At 41.3% G+C, this 14,677-nt stretch overlaps 1 protein-coding gene across 3 annotated transcripts in view; it reads left to right on the top strand.

The window, feature by feature from the left end:
- Positions 1–321: 321 nt before the first annotated feature.
- LOC111258644 (alkaline phosphatase) overlaps positions 322–14,677 on the top strand; it is a 30,474-nt gene continuing 16,118 nt past the window's right edge. For 2 of the 3 annotated variants that reach the window (XM_022830077.2, XM_022830074.2), the window contains exon 1: positions 322–800. The gene's annotated coding sequence lies outside the window, so the exon portion shown is untranslated. The remainder of the gene's footprint in view (positions 801–14,677) is intronic. The other variant, XM_022830076.2, reaches the window with a different exon arrangement.

The raw sequence follows: 14,677 nt of genomic DNA, 5'->3' as shown, positions 1-14,677 counted from the left end.
GCGAAAACTTTTGTGGGCGATGCAGCCATCAGCTTCCAACCAACAATAGCATTTCCCCTTCTCAGTTCCGACGCCGTTAGACTGCTACTCCCCCCTGACAAGTGTCTCCGGAACGCACAGCTACCCCACTATAGTTGTTACAGCTTCCCAACGGCGAACCACGGCAACGCACTTTTGTTTGTGGCGTATCATCCCCCCCGCCCAGTGTAACGTATCATTGACACACGAAAACGAGCCTCACTTACCACCCTTCTCGCCCAACGAAAGAAAGAGCAAACTGCCGTTCTAAGAGTGAGAGGATCCGTTAAGGTGTTACACAGATAACGGTCATTTCGCGCACTTGGCATCATGTCTCCGTCGTCGTAACGTTTCAGCTCCATCCTTGCACCACCCCTGAGCGGTTTGGTCGTGATGATCTATGAGTTTTAGCATTATCCATTGTGTTCTCGTGTTCTATTGATTTGTGCTCTATTATCGTGTATGCTATTATACATTAGCGCATACATACCTGCCTGTTTTGATTGGTGAGTCCTGTCATTTACTGCAATAGCATCCTATCACGCTAGAGTTGGCACTGCCCAAAAACGCTCGAGGTGCGGCTGTCGAACGCTATTTGTTCTATTGTAGTTTTGTTCAAACGGTCTTCGTTTTGAATTATCTTACGGACTGACTTTTTTCTGTGGATACTGCTGAAGTTGGTGTCTTTCAAGAGGATACATTTCCCATGCATGCTAAACCAAACTTCTAACAGAGGTCTACGAACGCCAAAAATAGCTACTATACACAAGCCGCTAACCAACGTAAGTTTTATCACTTAAAATGTTACCAATAGATAAAGTTCTCAATTGAAATCGATTCTAGTAAAATAACTTAACTCTTAAGTGTGATACGGCTTGTTGGGTTTAAAAACGAACCTAATAACTTTTGTCTCAAGAGCGAAACTGGAGCTTTCATCCGTCGCAAAGCTTTGCTCATTGGATCCCGACAATGGACAGTCAACTACAGGATTCTAGTAATCTTATACGAGGGCTGCAATCATTAACAACCACTTCTTTGGTTAGCTTTTAAAATGTTGCTTGCTTTTAGGTACAATGCTGTCTGGTAAAAAAAAAACAACGAACTGGTAGTACAGTGGAACATTATGTTATTTTGAATTTTGAAGAGCATAGCTTGGACTATGCTCGTTAAAACCTACCTTTCGTTAGAAGTTAATGCTCAGCTGGTAGAGTTCTTAGTGCTACTCCACTGATAAGGTACTAGTAAAGAAATTCTAGTCATTAGCTTTACGGATCAAATCTGAACGATCTATTACGCTATTAATGTCAGATTATATTCGGAACGCTGTGGGGCTGATATAGGAACGCTCTAGTTTACTTCAGCGCATTCTTCTGACATTCACGGCTGTCTTTAAATGGACGGCATACAGGTATTGTTTCTCCAGCAAACAAGCTACATCTATATAAGCAACGACATATGGAAAGATAAGAAGCTCTTAATTAAGTTCGCCGGTACACTAAAATGCTTCATACTAGTGCCTTACTATAACCAAATTGAAACAATCCTGCGCTAACCGGTCCCCCAAAAATATGTGGAATTATTATTGCTATAAGTAAGAATAGTTGTAGTAGATGTACTCGGCCAGAAAAATCATTTCAAATAGGCCCATAACGACATAGGTCTCCCTTAGCACAGCAGCAAGCCTTCCGAGTCAAGGCTAACTTCTACATCCCAGCTCACCCGTTACCGAGAACACTCAACATGTGTTCACGTACTGCTTGTATCCCGTAACTTAACAGGTACTGGATCATCCACATGAAAATGCCCTTCCTGTTTAGATTAGAGGCTTTAGCTAACGGTCTAAGCGTGGTCTTACGGTTCATGGCTCAGTTTAGCTGACGCTTCCGAAATGACTCTGTCAGTGTCACAGATAATTGATCAACTGTACGTCTACGGAAGATGATCTTATTTTCACAAACAATTGCCTTTGTTCAGCCTATCTGATGGTGGATACAGCATAGCGGATGGACAGCCTGAAATCAGGCACAATTATTATGAATTATTTCCTACTTGCGACGTAAAGTTCGCCTTGAAACGGTTCTTACGCATGAGACGATTCGAAGAAGTTTACTACTGAACATTTTCCGCCGTCCACTATAATACGAAGCTTAATTTAACAGTCAGTTATATGACAAAGTTATATGTAGTGCTGAGAACATCTTGACTAACCAAGAGACTCCTAGGGATACTAATCCACTTGACGTTATTCCCTAATTCTACAAACGTTGTTGTGAAAGTAGTGGGCGGAACATTTTTTTCGATAGAAAAATATTAGAAAAAAGAAAAAAGAAGTCAAAACCGTCAAGGCTCTCACGTCGTTGCCTAAGTATAGCTTACACAATACTCTATTGGACGGTTTAAGTGTGTCTAATTTGTACAGAATTAGCAGGAACTATTAATGCCGATCTACACTACACCTGCTTTGAGGCTTTTTAAAAAGCGTATTTTTTGCCGTCAGAGAGCACGAGACAGAGATGGCAATATATACGGCAGTAGTTACTACGTGACACGTTTAGCGCTAGCCGCAGGCTATCAGTAGTTAAACCAATCAAAAGAAAAAGAGGGTGGATGTAAAGCCAACCAAAATCATTTCTTAATACTGTAAAAATATTATCCGTAGCTTGAGCTATATAAATAATCAGCTAAAACGAGCCTGCTACATATTGACCCCGTGTGGGATCATACGTTTACTTGTGATGTCTACGAAAGAATGATGATAATGATGAGATAAACACTTGTTGAATCTTCCCATGCGTTCGATTATCAATAGAAATCTTATCTACGACGCAACTAAAACGTACAGAAAGCAAAGTATCACTCAGGAAGACCAAAAAACAACTTCTGCATTTATGTTATGAGTATCGTTGAGTGGTATGAAGGTGTTGCCTTCTCTTTGGACCCCAGCAGGCTGCGAAGAACAATGTCTCGGGTTTAATACTCTCATCAACGTTATTGTATGGGCGAGGTGTCCTAAATAACTAGTGCTACCGATGTGCAGCAGGGGGGGGGGGGGGGTAGTAATTTGGCTGTACGTTGAATCTCACACGTTAAAGCGCACGTTAATTAGTCAGGACTCGCTGTAAAGTATTAAATCTAATTTTTACAAAAATAATGTTTAATAATAATTAATGCAGAAGAAATAAACGAACAAAGTTTTGTTCACACATGATCCGTTGCAAGCGACGATCGCTGTCTACTCCGTATAGAGCCAAATGCTCCGAGTTTTGCATAACCGATATTGGAGCACTTCCCAACAAGCACGCGAGCCATTGAAGCTAAAATCTTTAAAATACGAAAAAAACTCCAGCTCCCTACCCTAGTTCCAATTCAATTTCGTAACTCCAAATCAGACACAATCCAGTCGAAGAGGATTCGCCTTATAGTATCCATAACATGATCCTTATCACTATATAGCAGCACGTACGGTAGCGCCAAACACTATACAGTTGGATAGCCGTGGGTGGCAACCTCCATAGCTAACAATAATCATAAGGGTAAATGTTGCATTATAAATTAATCAGCTTGAGGAACTAGCAACGCGCAGTGACGTCGGCCACCCTGGAAGCCGTCGTCAGCAATTGCCGCTGATGTGCTCAACATAGTCCTATCTGATAGGTCACCGGACCAGTTAGCTGGCCAATTAAACGAATTTAGAAAAAAACCATGGAGCGCCTCCGCCGTGTGGGTAAAGTTTCCCCCTGTTACAAAAAACATCGAAACGCGAATCGCCAAACACTACAACGTCATGGAGAGTATAGGAAACGACAGACAAAAATAATGTCATGTAAAAACCATACGACTTTATTAAAGTAGGTGCATAATTTTCTTTTATGATTGCCACAGTGGGTGGTCGTATCACACACGCCTAGCGGAAGAAACTTAACCGCCGTAGCCAACCCATTAGATTCGCTGACAGACTTCTTAAACGTGTATAGGGCTAAAAACACCGAATTACGTTTTGCATCATCGTGATTTGGCGTGTTTCTTTCTTGTTATTCGATGGGCAGATTATGAAATAGACACAATAACAAATGTCCCGCTGTTAATGATGAAGTCATCGTTAGTTTAAGAAAAAAAAAAAAAAGCAAAATGATAGGGATTGAAATAGCAGTGAGTTACATTTTTTGCCATTCAGCTCGATTTTTGCGTTTGTATTGTATGTTGTAGCCTGAGGGAACCATACAACCTGAGCTGTCGCCTAAATTTCATATACAAATATTATACCGTGTACGACACCGTTTTACGGATGGGCTGGAGTGGGATGAATCGTGTCCTAGGTAAAGGTTCCACGAACGGCGTCATCAATGTTGGATGAGATTAAGAAGTAACTTTATTTGTCCACAATTCAAAGCTTCCTACATAATAAATGCACAGTCTTCTGCACTGGCAAATAGCATCGAAACAAATGCCCCCCACCATCGTACCTTGGTCTCTCAAATTTAATCTTTTTCGTAGTCGTCGTGTAAAACTGACAATCACATTAAGATTCTTACAGTATATAAGCAAATCAAGCCTGATCTACGGACGTGTACTGCCCGGACACGGTTAAGCTGACGTGACCGGTTAATATCTTTAATACGTACACAATACGACCTCTAAAACTGAAAAACGTACATAACACATTTAGGTTCCGCATTATGATATCACTCCACCCCCTCCCCCCCGCCCCTAATCACAAGACGATGTAGCATCTGTGCTTAATCGAACTACGACTATTTTTCACCGGTAGAGTCTACGCCGATGAAAGGCTATGTAGTACGGAAACCTCACCACGCCCAACATCACAGAGTTACTAGGCCCAAGCCTTTCAAAGTGAGAGCCTTTGTTACGGACGCTCAGAATGCAATCAATCACTTGAATATAATGCATACAGGTAGATATGAGCACGTCGCGACGTACAATCTACGCCAAGAGTATATAAGAAAACTAGGATAGCTTCTTTTCTGTTCGTTGATTGTTTTCAATCACGATTATTAGAATTTTCAGAATTTCTTATTAGAATAAAATATGTGAATATTTGAGTCTTCGTGCCAACAGGAAACGGGGGCGATAATAAAGAAATTGTTTATCAGACTGTTCTGCGAAGAGACGGACTGGTTCGCTGTTGAGTTCCACTGGGAAAGATTTTTATTTACTTCTACCTAAAAACAACATCGGAACTGTTTCTAGTTTATTGACGCTCCTGTTTTAGCTCATCTACGGACGTTGTTCAAGCATTACTGTATCGTGTACCCTCAGTAACACGCTAGCTGCTGACACTTACCATTACTAGACTTCATGCATACTATAATTTCTAGCGATCCGGTGTATCTCATTAGATAATGAGGAAGCGATTGACAGCTGTCTATCCAAGTACACGGTTTTTTTTTTCATAGAAATAGAGGAAATCCATTTTGGAACCGCATAAGAAGTCATCAATTTTACATCAATGACGATTGTGCTATCGGGAACGTCTAGCCATGTCAACTATATCAAATCAAACCCGAGGCAAATGCGCGTCTAAGCTTTCCTACACAGAAGTACAAAACACTAAGATCAGCGACTGTGAAATTTCTAATCGTAGAAGTCTCTGTACGTATTGATAACATGAATACGCATTTACTTGTTATCCCTGATAGCAGAAAGCGTACATGACAATGAAGCTATGAAGTCCTTCGACTTCGTTTTCATTTATAGTTATCGTAGCTATTTCGTGAGAAAAGTTGATTCATCCAAAAGTCCATACAGTTACATCTGCGAAAAGCTGTGTTTATCGTCATGATTCAACGTTTGCGGTAAGGCACGAAACTGCTCGAAACACTTGAACTAGGTTCGATTTTGTCGAAGTACAGCGTCTACGAGATATATTTGCATATGAAGTACTACCTGCAGCACAATGCGTACATTGAGTGCATAAAGTCTAGACGATAACGGTAAACGCTATTAGTTCGATCGCTTATACAAAATGAGATTCGCAATCAACGAGCACGACGCCACCATTTGGTACAGTTGTTGACGACCCAGTTCCTAAGGGCAGTCCCAATTCGACACGCTGCAAAATGGGGCGTTCAGCTACTGAATCAATGCACTGAATAGACTTCTTACGACTGCGATCGGCCCCCGCTTAATTTCAATCCTCTTCTATTAAATATTACTGTCGCTGTCATTATACTAGGACATAAGGGTAGAGAAACATTTGGACAAGTCGTTTATCGCCTATAAACATCCATATAGCACAAACATTATATTCTTGATTCTCTCACACACGTATCCCATTGTCATAATTATTAAATACCTAGGGACACTGATGTGTAGGTTAAGGGGTTTCCTGAGTGGTCAAAGATTTGTCGCTGTGCTGGAAGAAGCAACTTTTTTGATCGAGCTCTGCTGCGATTTAGCGGTACTGCTATCAACATGTGTAAAACAGTTATGGAGCCAAGTTATTGGCATCATGCTGACGCTGATATCAGCTTAACCCTAACAAAAAAATAACGAAATCGGAGCACAATGAAGGATCCGCTACGGCGTCACCGATGGCCGGCTAGAAAACCGATGACCGTGTGCTCCGTTCTACTCAAGGCCAATCGTAAGAGTTGCATCGGTAATAAAATCCTGGACGGAATGGATACGCGCACTATGAAATACTTCAGCTCTAATTCGTCCTGTCGAACGCTCCGATTACTGAAAGAAGTCGTTCGAAGTCGAGCAGTTGACTCGTTACAATAAAATAGATTGGAATTCTAAATCCTTTTAAATAATTCGCTTAGGGTTATAGACCTATTTCTATCGGTAGGGACGTTCAAGTACTAGCTGTGCCGCAAAAAAATCTTCTTGGAACCTGCGTTGAAAAGTTCTGACTATCCCGATGTGTATGCCCCTCTGAAAATCAAACTTAATTTTCCTACGACCAAGTCCTTTATTGGTGTTTGGTAATGGCATCCCGAATAGTTCGTCTGCATTGTGCCTTGTTCCGCAGTTCCTTCTGCCGGCGAATATCATTGAAGCAGAAGCCAGAGATTAGCGACCTGTTTCGTCTAGCTTTCTGCTCGAACGTTAACGCTGCTGAAACGAATTAATATTGTTACGCGGGTGCTGAAGAGTCGATATGTATTGCGATAATCTGACTGACACATATAGACGAAGTTTTTACCAGGCTATTATTGGTAAGAGGGGAAGAAATGGAAGACTCTCGTCAGAATATCGCTATGTCCTTGCCACGGTGATTACTGATCTCTGCATAGGCTTTGTAAGCCAGCCGCGGTGTCGCAAAGGTATCGGCTTCTTGTGCAAACATTCGCCTTATAAGGGCTACAGCGCAGTGCGGCCACAACAGCGTAAAAGAGACAAGTCTTTCGATCCGCAAAGATTAGCGACTGCCAAAACATGGATCCAAATAAATGTTGCGACAAACGCATTATTGACAGAATAGGCCATGCGTCCACCTCTTTCGCCAGCTCGACAGATATTACGAAGCCTAATCTAAATGCCACAGACGCGCTTGCAATCAAATCTAAGAAAGGAACATAAGTACGCATCGTACAATATGGTGTGACTTCGTTTATGAACTGCGCATGCGTAGAGGTGTATTTGTGGTTTGTTGACCATGGTTATTAAGCATGCGTATGCCGTGTTCTATCTTTGATTCCATAACGTTTTTTTCGTTCTAAATAAAAATCAACATTGATTACCGACGCTAGACGATGTAATATAGTGATAAACTGTCCTGCCGCGTTCGGTGTTATCCTCTAATCGGAACCGATCACGTAAACTCAATGAGCACGTACTGCCAAGCTGGCCAGTGAAATGTCTGTCAGTAACACGACCGACCGAAGGATTTTTTGTAATTAATAATGGTACGTCTGCGGGGCGTATATACCAAATGGTAGAAAGTCATTCGGTATTCTGTCATCATTATTAGAGTTCGATTAGTGTCCAAATTTATGCAATTTTTCATTAAAAGTTCAATGAAAAAAAAAATGGTACCTGATGCAATGATGTTATCCTCGTGCTTATTCCTATATTTTCTTGTTACGTTGAACGATTCTTGTATATCCTACACCATCACAGATATGCATCACAGATATTGCATCCGCTAACGCAGGAAGGCAATATGTACACATTATTAAATACCAAATTACTTCTCAATTGAATAGCATTTGAATTACGCACCATTAACGGACGAAATTTGGCTGGTACATACGCCTATCGTCTAGAAAACTGGTTGGGTTTATTACAGGGTAAACAAACTCAGAAAGGTCTTGGGAATCAGCGCTCAATGATCAGGCTTTTGTTCTTTGAAAGCCGCGAAGAACCGCGACAATTTCTTGATGACCAGTGAAGAAGCCTTAAGTCTAAGTACGATACACCGTACGCAAACGAAGTAAATAGAACGTTTCAAGAATGCTGACCAGACGTCAGGATTCGAGGAACAACATGTTACGAGTTATAGTTCAAAGACTAAAAATGCGGGAATTAGCAAAAATGCATTCCCCATGAGTTGACTCTGGGCCAATTGGAGATACATACGGCATGTTCCACGTGCAATACGAGGAACCTTAATCGACGGGAAACTCGCCTGGAGCATACGATCCTCATGGCATAGTGCAATATCTATCGCCAGTTGGATATTTAGTCGAAGGAACGGGGTCGCCCTGGAGAGGAATCGGTGCCAGTGTAACGTAGGTTCAGATGGAAAGTTATCATGTAGTTCTTCTGACGAAATTAGGAATGTTTGCTATTAGGAAGCAATGAATGCACCCTGTTATTTCGGGTTCCTTGGGAGATTCATGGAACGGCAATCGAGAGCACGCAGCCTGGTTACTCGATGACAACGCCAAAGCTAACCGCCGTGCTTCAGTCACCTCCTGGATTGGAAAATGGAACATCCACCGTTGATTTTAAGCCGTTTATTCTCCACATCTAAATGTTTATGATTATGAGGCTTCTATGTGCCCTAAAAAGTGCAACCGCGGGGCAATTATATCCCCGAATTGACTTATTCCGAAAAGCCACAGATAGAGGAAATACATATAGAAACCTAAGAGGCAGGTACGTAGCTGTCCAGAAGCTGCAGGATCGCTACGACAAGTGTGTATAAAATAAAGGGGAGCTTACCCACATTAAAAATTATTCCAGCCAAAATCATTCAAAAGCTATTTAATTTCCAAGTATATTATCACGAGTATGTTTTCAGGCCACACTTAGCAACCTCTCTATTTAGTTATCTATATCTCTTTACAGTCACATTGAACCAAAGAAGAGACAATGCAGTGGCAGATTTTTCTCTTAGAACAGTAGAATAATCGACAGTTGATGATTTTACCTAATATTCCGTCTATTTATGTACCGTTCATAAGTATAACAACTGGACAATCATAGTAAATAGTCATTAAATTATATCACATCTCTCCCTTTAGACTTTCTCTTTGATAGAAACCCAGCTTTTGCAATGTATTTAAAGCTTGACGTTGTATAATACTAGTAATAGGATAGTAATAATGTATAACGCCATAATTAGGTGATTCATCGCCATCCCAAATAACGCTGACAGTGCACAGGGGTGGGCGTAACTAGGAATCAACGGCACACTGTACATAGCTGAAGTGTTTGGCTTTGTGTCTTATCACAGTCGAGATAATTAGACATGTTTTAGCCATGGTAACATTGTCACTACGCATGGCGGTGAAATATATCCCGAACGAATTTTGCACATGAAACGTAGAAAGTCGATTAGGGATTTTCTGTTATTGCATATGCATGTATATACGTACACATACATCATGCACCGATAATGCGAAGGTGTACTTTCGTGCTCTGTTAGCTGGAAGTAAAATTTTCTGTTTTCGTCAAAGTTCTCTCGAGTTCGTGGTAAAAGCGATCCTTACGGTAGAGTTAAGGTGATTATCAGTCAGAACAGAATAGTTCAATAACTTGTTTGTTTACAATATGACACCACTTTATTACTTCCGGCCAGTTTATATGCTGTTTTTGAGTAGAGTGTAGATTACGATCATCTAATTAAGTGCATTTAAACTAAGTACAAAAAACAATCCGAGTCCGCCACTTGAGTTTACAAATTTCTAGTACTTTTTTGTTTTCCCAAACGTTGTCTAGGGATATAGCAAACAGTTTTACGCCTTTCTTTCTATCCTATATATGTGCTCAATATATACTTCTTGTCTTTGTATTCCTGCTATATTTATAGCATCGACATTAATAGCAGCGACAAAAAATACATTTTGTTTGTTCGAAACATAATATATACGTCTACTGGTTATTTCCAATAAATTACACTCTGAATTTAAAAAAGCATCCAGAGGGATCAGGGATTGATGTTTTCCCTGCAAGTACGGCCGTTGATTTCTGTATCATAAGCCTATGCCTGTTAAAAATCACCTTTTAAGCCATTTTAACGAACTTTCGAGTTTGTTAAGTTATAATACTATTAAAGATCTCCTGAAAATCCTTCTCAGGTCTTTCAATAACCGCATGAAAACTAGCAATGATCGAGACCGTCGATTTTGGGCAGAAAAGCAAGTTTATGGCAATGGTTCGTCCAACGCGGAAAGTTAAATAATAATAATAATAACAGGTGATCTCAGTTCAAATTTTAAAAACGACGAACTTTAATTTACCACGAGGAGTTTTTTTGTTTCATTCTAAAAAGAACTGGCTACCACTTGGTATAGGGAATAGAAAATAAACACATGCCCGTTTCAACAAACAACGTCCTATTACTTTCGCCGATTTGAACGCACCAGCCTATGAACGCGGGGATGGCAACAGTATGTATGCAATACACCGATCGCGGATATGCTCCAATGAACGTCTTTGAATGAATGCTCCTTGACTCATCATTCCGTCATGGTCATAATTATCACCATTATGATGATGGTGATTACAATTACTAATGTTATTATCGTTCTTACTGCTTGTAAGCACGTCCAGTACAATACAACGCCTTCATGCATTGCTAGTCCTAAGCATCGGCCTGTGTGCCTGCTTAATCAAATAGGTACATTCTCTAGATCTAGGCCGACCACTTGGACAGAAATCCGACCATCTGTAAAGTAACCATAGCCGATCGTCGTCCTAACCGCAAATACGTATTCAACACATGCATATGCGTGTATACATGTACGGGGATTCCGGCGATCGTTGGCGCTATTCTCGTAGGTTCAAGAAACGATGGGAATGGCCTCGCGCAACGCCCGCCTGCAGCAATCCAGTTTTTCTCTCATCGTTTGGGACCGGTTGAGCAACTGTGACACGGTTAGCGTGGGGACAAAAGGAGCTAAGCGATAGGTATGAGAAAGCCACTATGACAATCACAATCAAGCAGTAACATGCGGTTCGTGGACAAACACAAGAAAATCGAGCGGGAATCATGCTGACAGCCGTTTTATCCCGTTGAAAGAAAATGATATTGTGGTCGTGCCGTCCTTGCAACGTATGATACCGTACGGACGGCTCTCGGATAGCCGGAAAGCCAACTAAGTTACTGGCAGATAGACTCACTGTCGCTTGCCGAATTGTTCCTGGTCTGCGGGACTCCCGTTATCAACAGAGAGCGTGACGGCGGGTCGGCATCATTGACAATGTCAGAACTTATTAGTTTCAGCCCGCGCACTTCTACGCTACGTTCTTTCGTAAGAGAAGTCACAAAGTCACCGAACGATGAGGTATTGAAGAGATTGATACCCAAAACGTCGTTAGATGATTGGAAACTTTTAAAAAGCAAAGCCCAAAATGTGCTTTTTTGCTGCACTGTTTGTCAAGGTAAGAACGCATAAGAATAACCACGAGTCCCAAAACGAATATATCAATGGAAACGTGAACAGCAATAAATGGAAAGTATCTGTTAGGGCTCTGCAAGAGTGGATTAAGGCAACAATTCTGTTGCGCTACTGCCATCGGTAGAAAGAAAACTCGGCCATATGAGCAACAATACCCGACTGGGCTGGGTGCGGCTGGGTAGAAGTTTGGATATCGATAATAATAGGCATACTGACGTCGCGTAATGCGGCATATGATTGGCTGATGACGAAAAACCAAGTCGATCTTAGCAGCCGGTAGATAACTGTCTAGTAGGACTAACATTTCCTTGTAACCGGCCAGTATATTGAGCGTCCGAATTCGCTTTGGCGATTGGAGCTGTTCAATACTGTATCAGTAAATGCATGCGCCTTCTTTCTATTCATTGACAATTAATCATCGTTTTCTGGTGTTTGAAACTAATGCCAATAATCGATTGATACAAATATCAGTTTACTAGCTACGGTTTTTGTCCAGCTACAGGCCAGTCGTGTTACGGAAAGAATCTTCTGGCATCCTTGCAGTGACTCTGCTTATCAGATTGTTCAGTTCTAACCCATATAGGCCAATCGGCCTAACTTCTATACAGATGTATGATCGATGCTACATAAGCAATATCACGCAATGTAATGTTATTGTAAATACAAAATTCACAAACGTCAATTCCTTTTAATGCGCTAAATTATTAATTCCTGGCGACTCTGATACATAGCGTTCATTAATGAATCCTTGACATACCAAGTTTTAGTTAGGTAAGTTACTGTATAGACCTCTGTAACCACCCTAAGAGCGGTACTCACCGAAAGTATGGTGGATATTTACGCAAAGCTAGTGACAGTTCTGTCCTGAATAATTTTCCCCTTTCGCCATTATCAGATCCGGCAGTACAATAGTACTACTTGATTTTGTTCCCTTTATTGTGATGCTAACAGCAGCAGTGTACTAGCACCCATCAAGGTAGAGCGGCCACCGTAGCCGTTAAGGGATCATGGGAAACGCTCAGTATGCGTTCAGTTGTCCCTCAGCTCGTAGCAGATACGCCGGCTAAGTGTTAAAGCCAATGGCGCTAACAAAGGATTGATTACAAGGCCTACCATTCGACTGCGGTAATGCAATGCAGTCTATATGTATATATATATATATATATGTATATATATATATATGAATAGAGCGTATCTCAAGAGAAGGACTTTATTATAAAGAAACGTAAGCACAAATGTCTATATCAACAGCCATATCTGTTGTTGTCGTGCCTGAAAGAAGTTAGTTGACTTCTGCTTCGCTGGTAGCACCCGTCATAACAGAGGGTCCACATAAACGCCCGATGGTTTTCTAAGTATGAAGAAAGAAAGAAAGAGAACGAGAGCAATCGCGAAAACATGAAACATCTGACCTGTTTTGTACGTTTAAATTTTGTCTGCGATATTTCATGGGGTAGTTGTGCACGCATATAGCCGAATCACAATAATGTAATAGGCGATTAGGAATCGATCGGTCATTGAAGACAATTTTATTGCATGCGCGCGCACCCCCACCTTCCTCTTCCTCATTATCCTCCTGCACCTTGCTTCCACCCGGAAAAACTTTGAAACTGGCGCGCCTCTGGACCGAGTCCAAGTATACACACATCATGTGTGTATATATTTAGTACATAGAGGAAAAAAACAAACCACACCAAGATGATTCGCTCTTATTCCATTGAGCCACGTCATTGATGGAAGGCATTAATACAGTGTGAGACAAGACAGCAGCAGCTGCAGCCAGATAGGAAAACCTCAGCGGCAAGTGCATACAGATGAGGGGCTGGATGACGCGCTGGGCACCAACACCGCACCTGTAATGGTTGCAACAGCGACACACGCAATAACAATAGGCAGCAAATGGGCAACTTTTCCTTAGTTAAGAAAGGACAAGCCGAAATAGGGGGAATCACAGAGCGAGACAATAGCTTTCGTCTTAGCTTCTCGGTGAACGCTTGTCGATGCATCCAAATGGCGGGCCCCCCGATCTTTCATTGACACTGCTATGACCAAAGCAAATTCTGATATTTACGTTTTTCCAAACGGACTGAAATAGATTGGCAGAGGAGTTCGCAGCTGTTGCTGATGACGCTGCGAGAAGCTGGACGGAACAGGAAATAAATTGCTAAAATGTCGGTGCATACATCAAAATGCAATAGGGGAATTATCTACTGGCCTGTATACTATAACGTTTAGGGGGTAGCGCAAAATGAGACGAATATATACAAATTCAATGTTAAGCAATTTTCCCTATTATAGTTACAAACCCATCAGTTATGTAAGAGCCATCAGTTTACTATTCCTACCATCTGTAAAGGTCGATTCAACAATTTTGTACACGTGTATTGGAAACGTTTGATCTCTGTGCTTACTGACTTGAATTAATGGCTATCATTAGATAGCTATATAAGGTTAGTGTACGTTTGTATTACACGACCAGCGCACACAAGCCGAACTGCGATATATATATATATATATGTACTGGTATGTACCACATATGGTACCACTGAAGACCTGCACTTTGTGATGATCGAGCCTCCACTTTCTCCCATTCACCGACATAAAACAAGACAAGCATTAAAGTTCCTGTGCAGATTGGGTTCGGGCGCCACGAGATTAGGCCGATAGAGGAATTCTGGTTATTAAAGCCTTCGATCTATTACTGTTTTACAAGTAACTGTACAAGGCTTATGTGACTGGTTCGTGTTTCAGAGGGCATACCACATACAGCTCTGGTCTAGGCAACGAATTGTCAATTGTTACTGTTGTTATTAGTTTACGATTACTCCAGTGTAGCATTAAAAAGC

This window comes from Varroa jacobsoni, unplaced genomic scaffold, assembly GCF_002532875.2.
Source record: "Varroa jacobsoni isolate VJ856 unplaced genomic scaffold, vjacob_1.0 scaffold_253, whole genome shotgun sequence".
NCBI classification, from domain to species: Eukaryota; Metazoa; Arthropoda; class Arachnida; order Mesostigmata; family Varroidae; genus Varroa; species Varroa jacobsoni.
The sequence above is the reverse complement of the archived record's forward strand: the minus strand, read 5'-3'. Positions and strand labels throughout refer to the sequence as shown.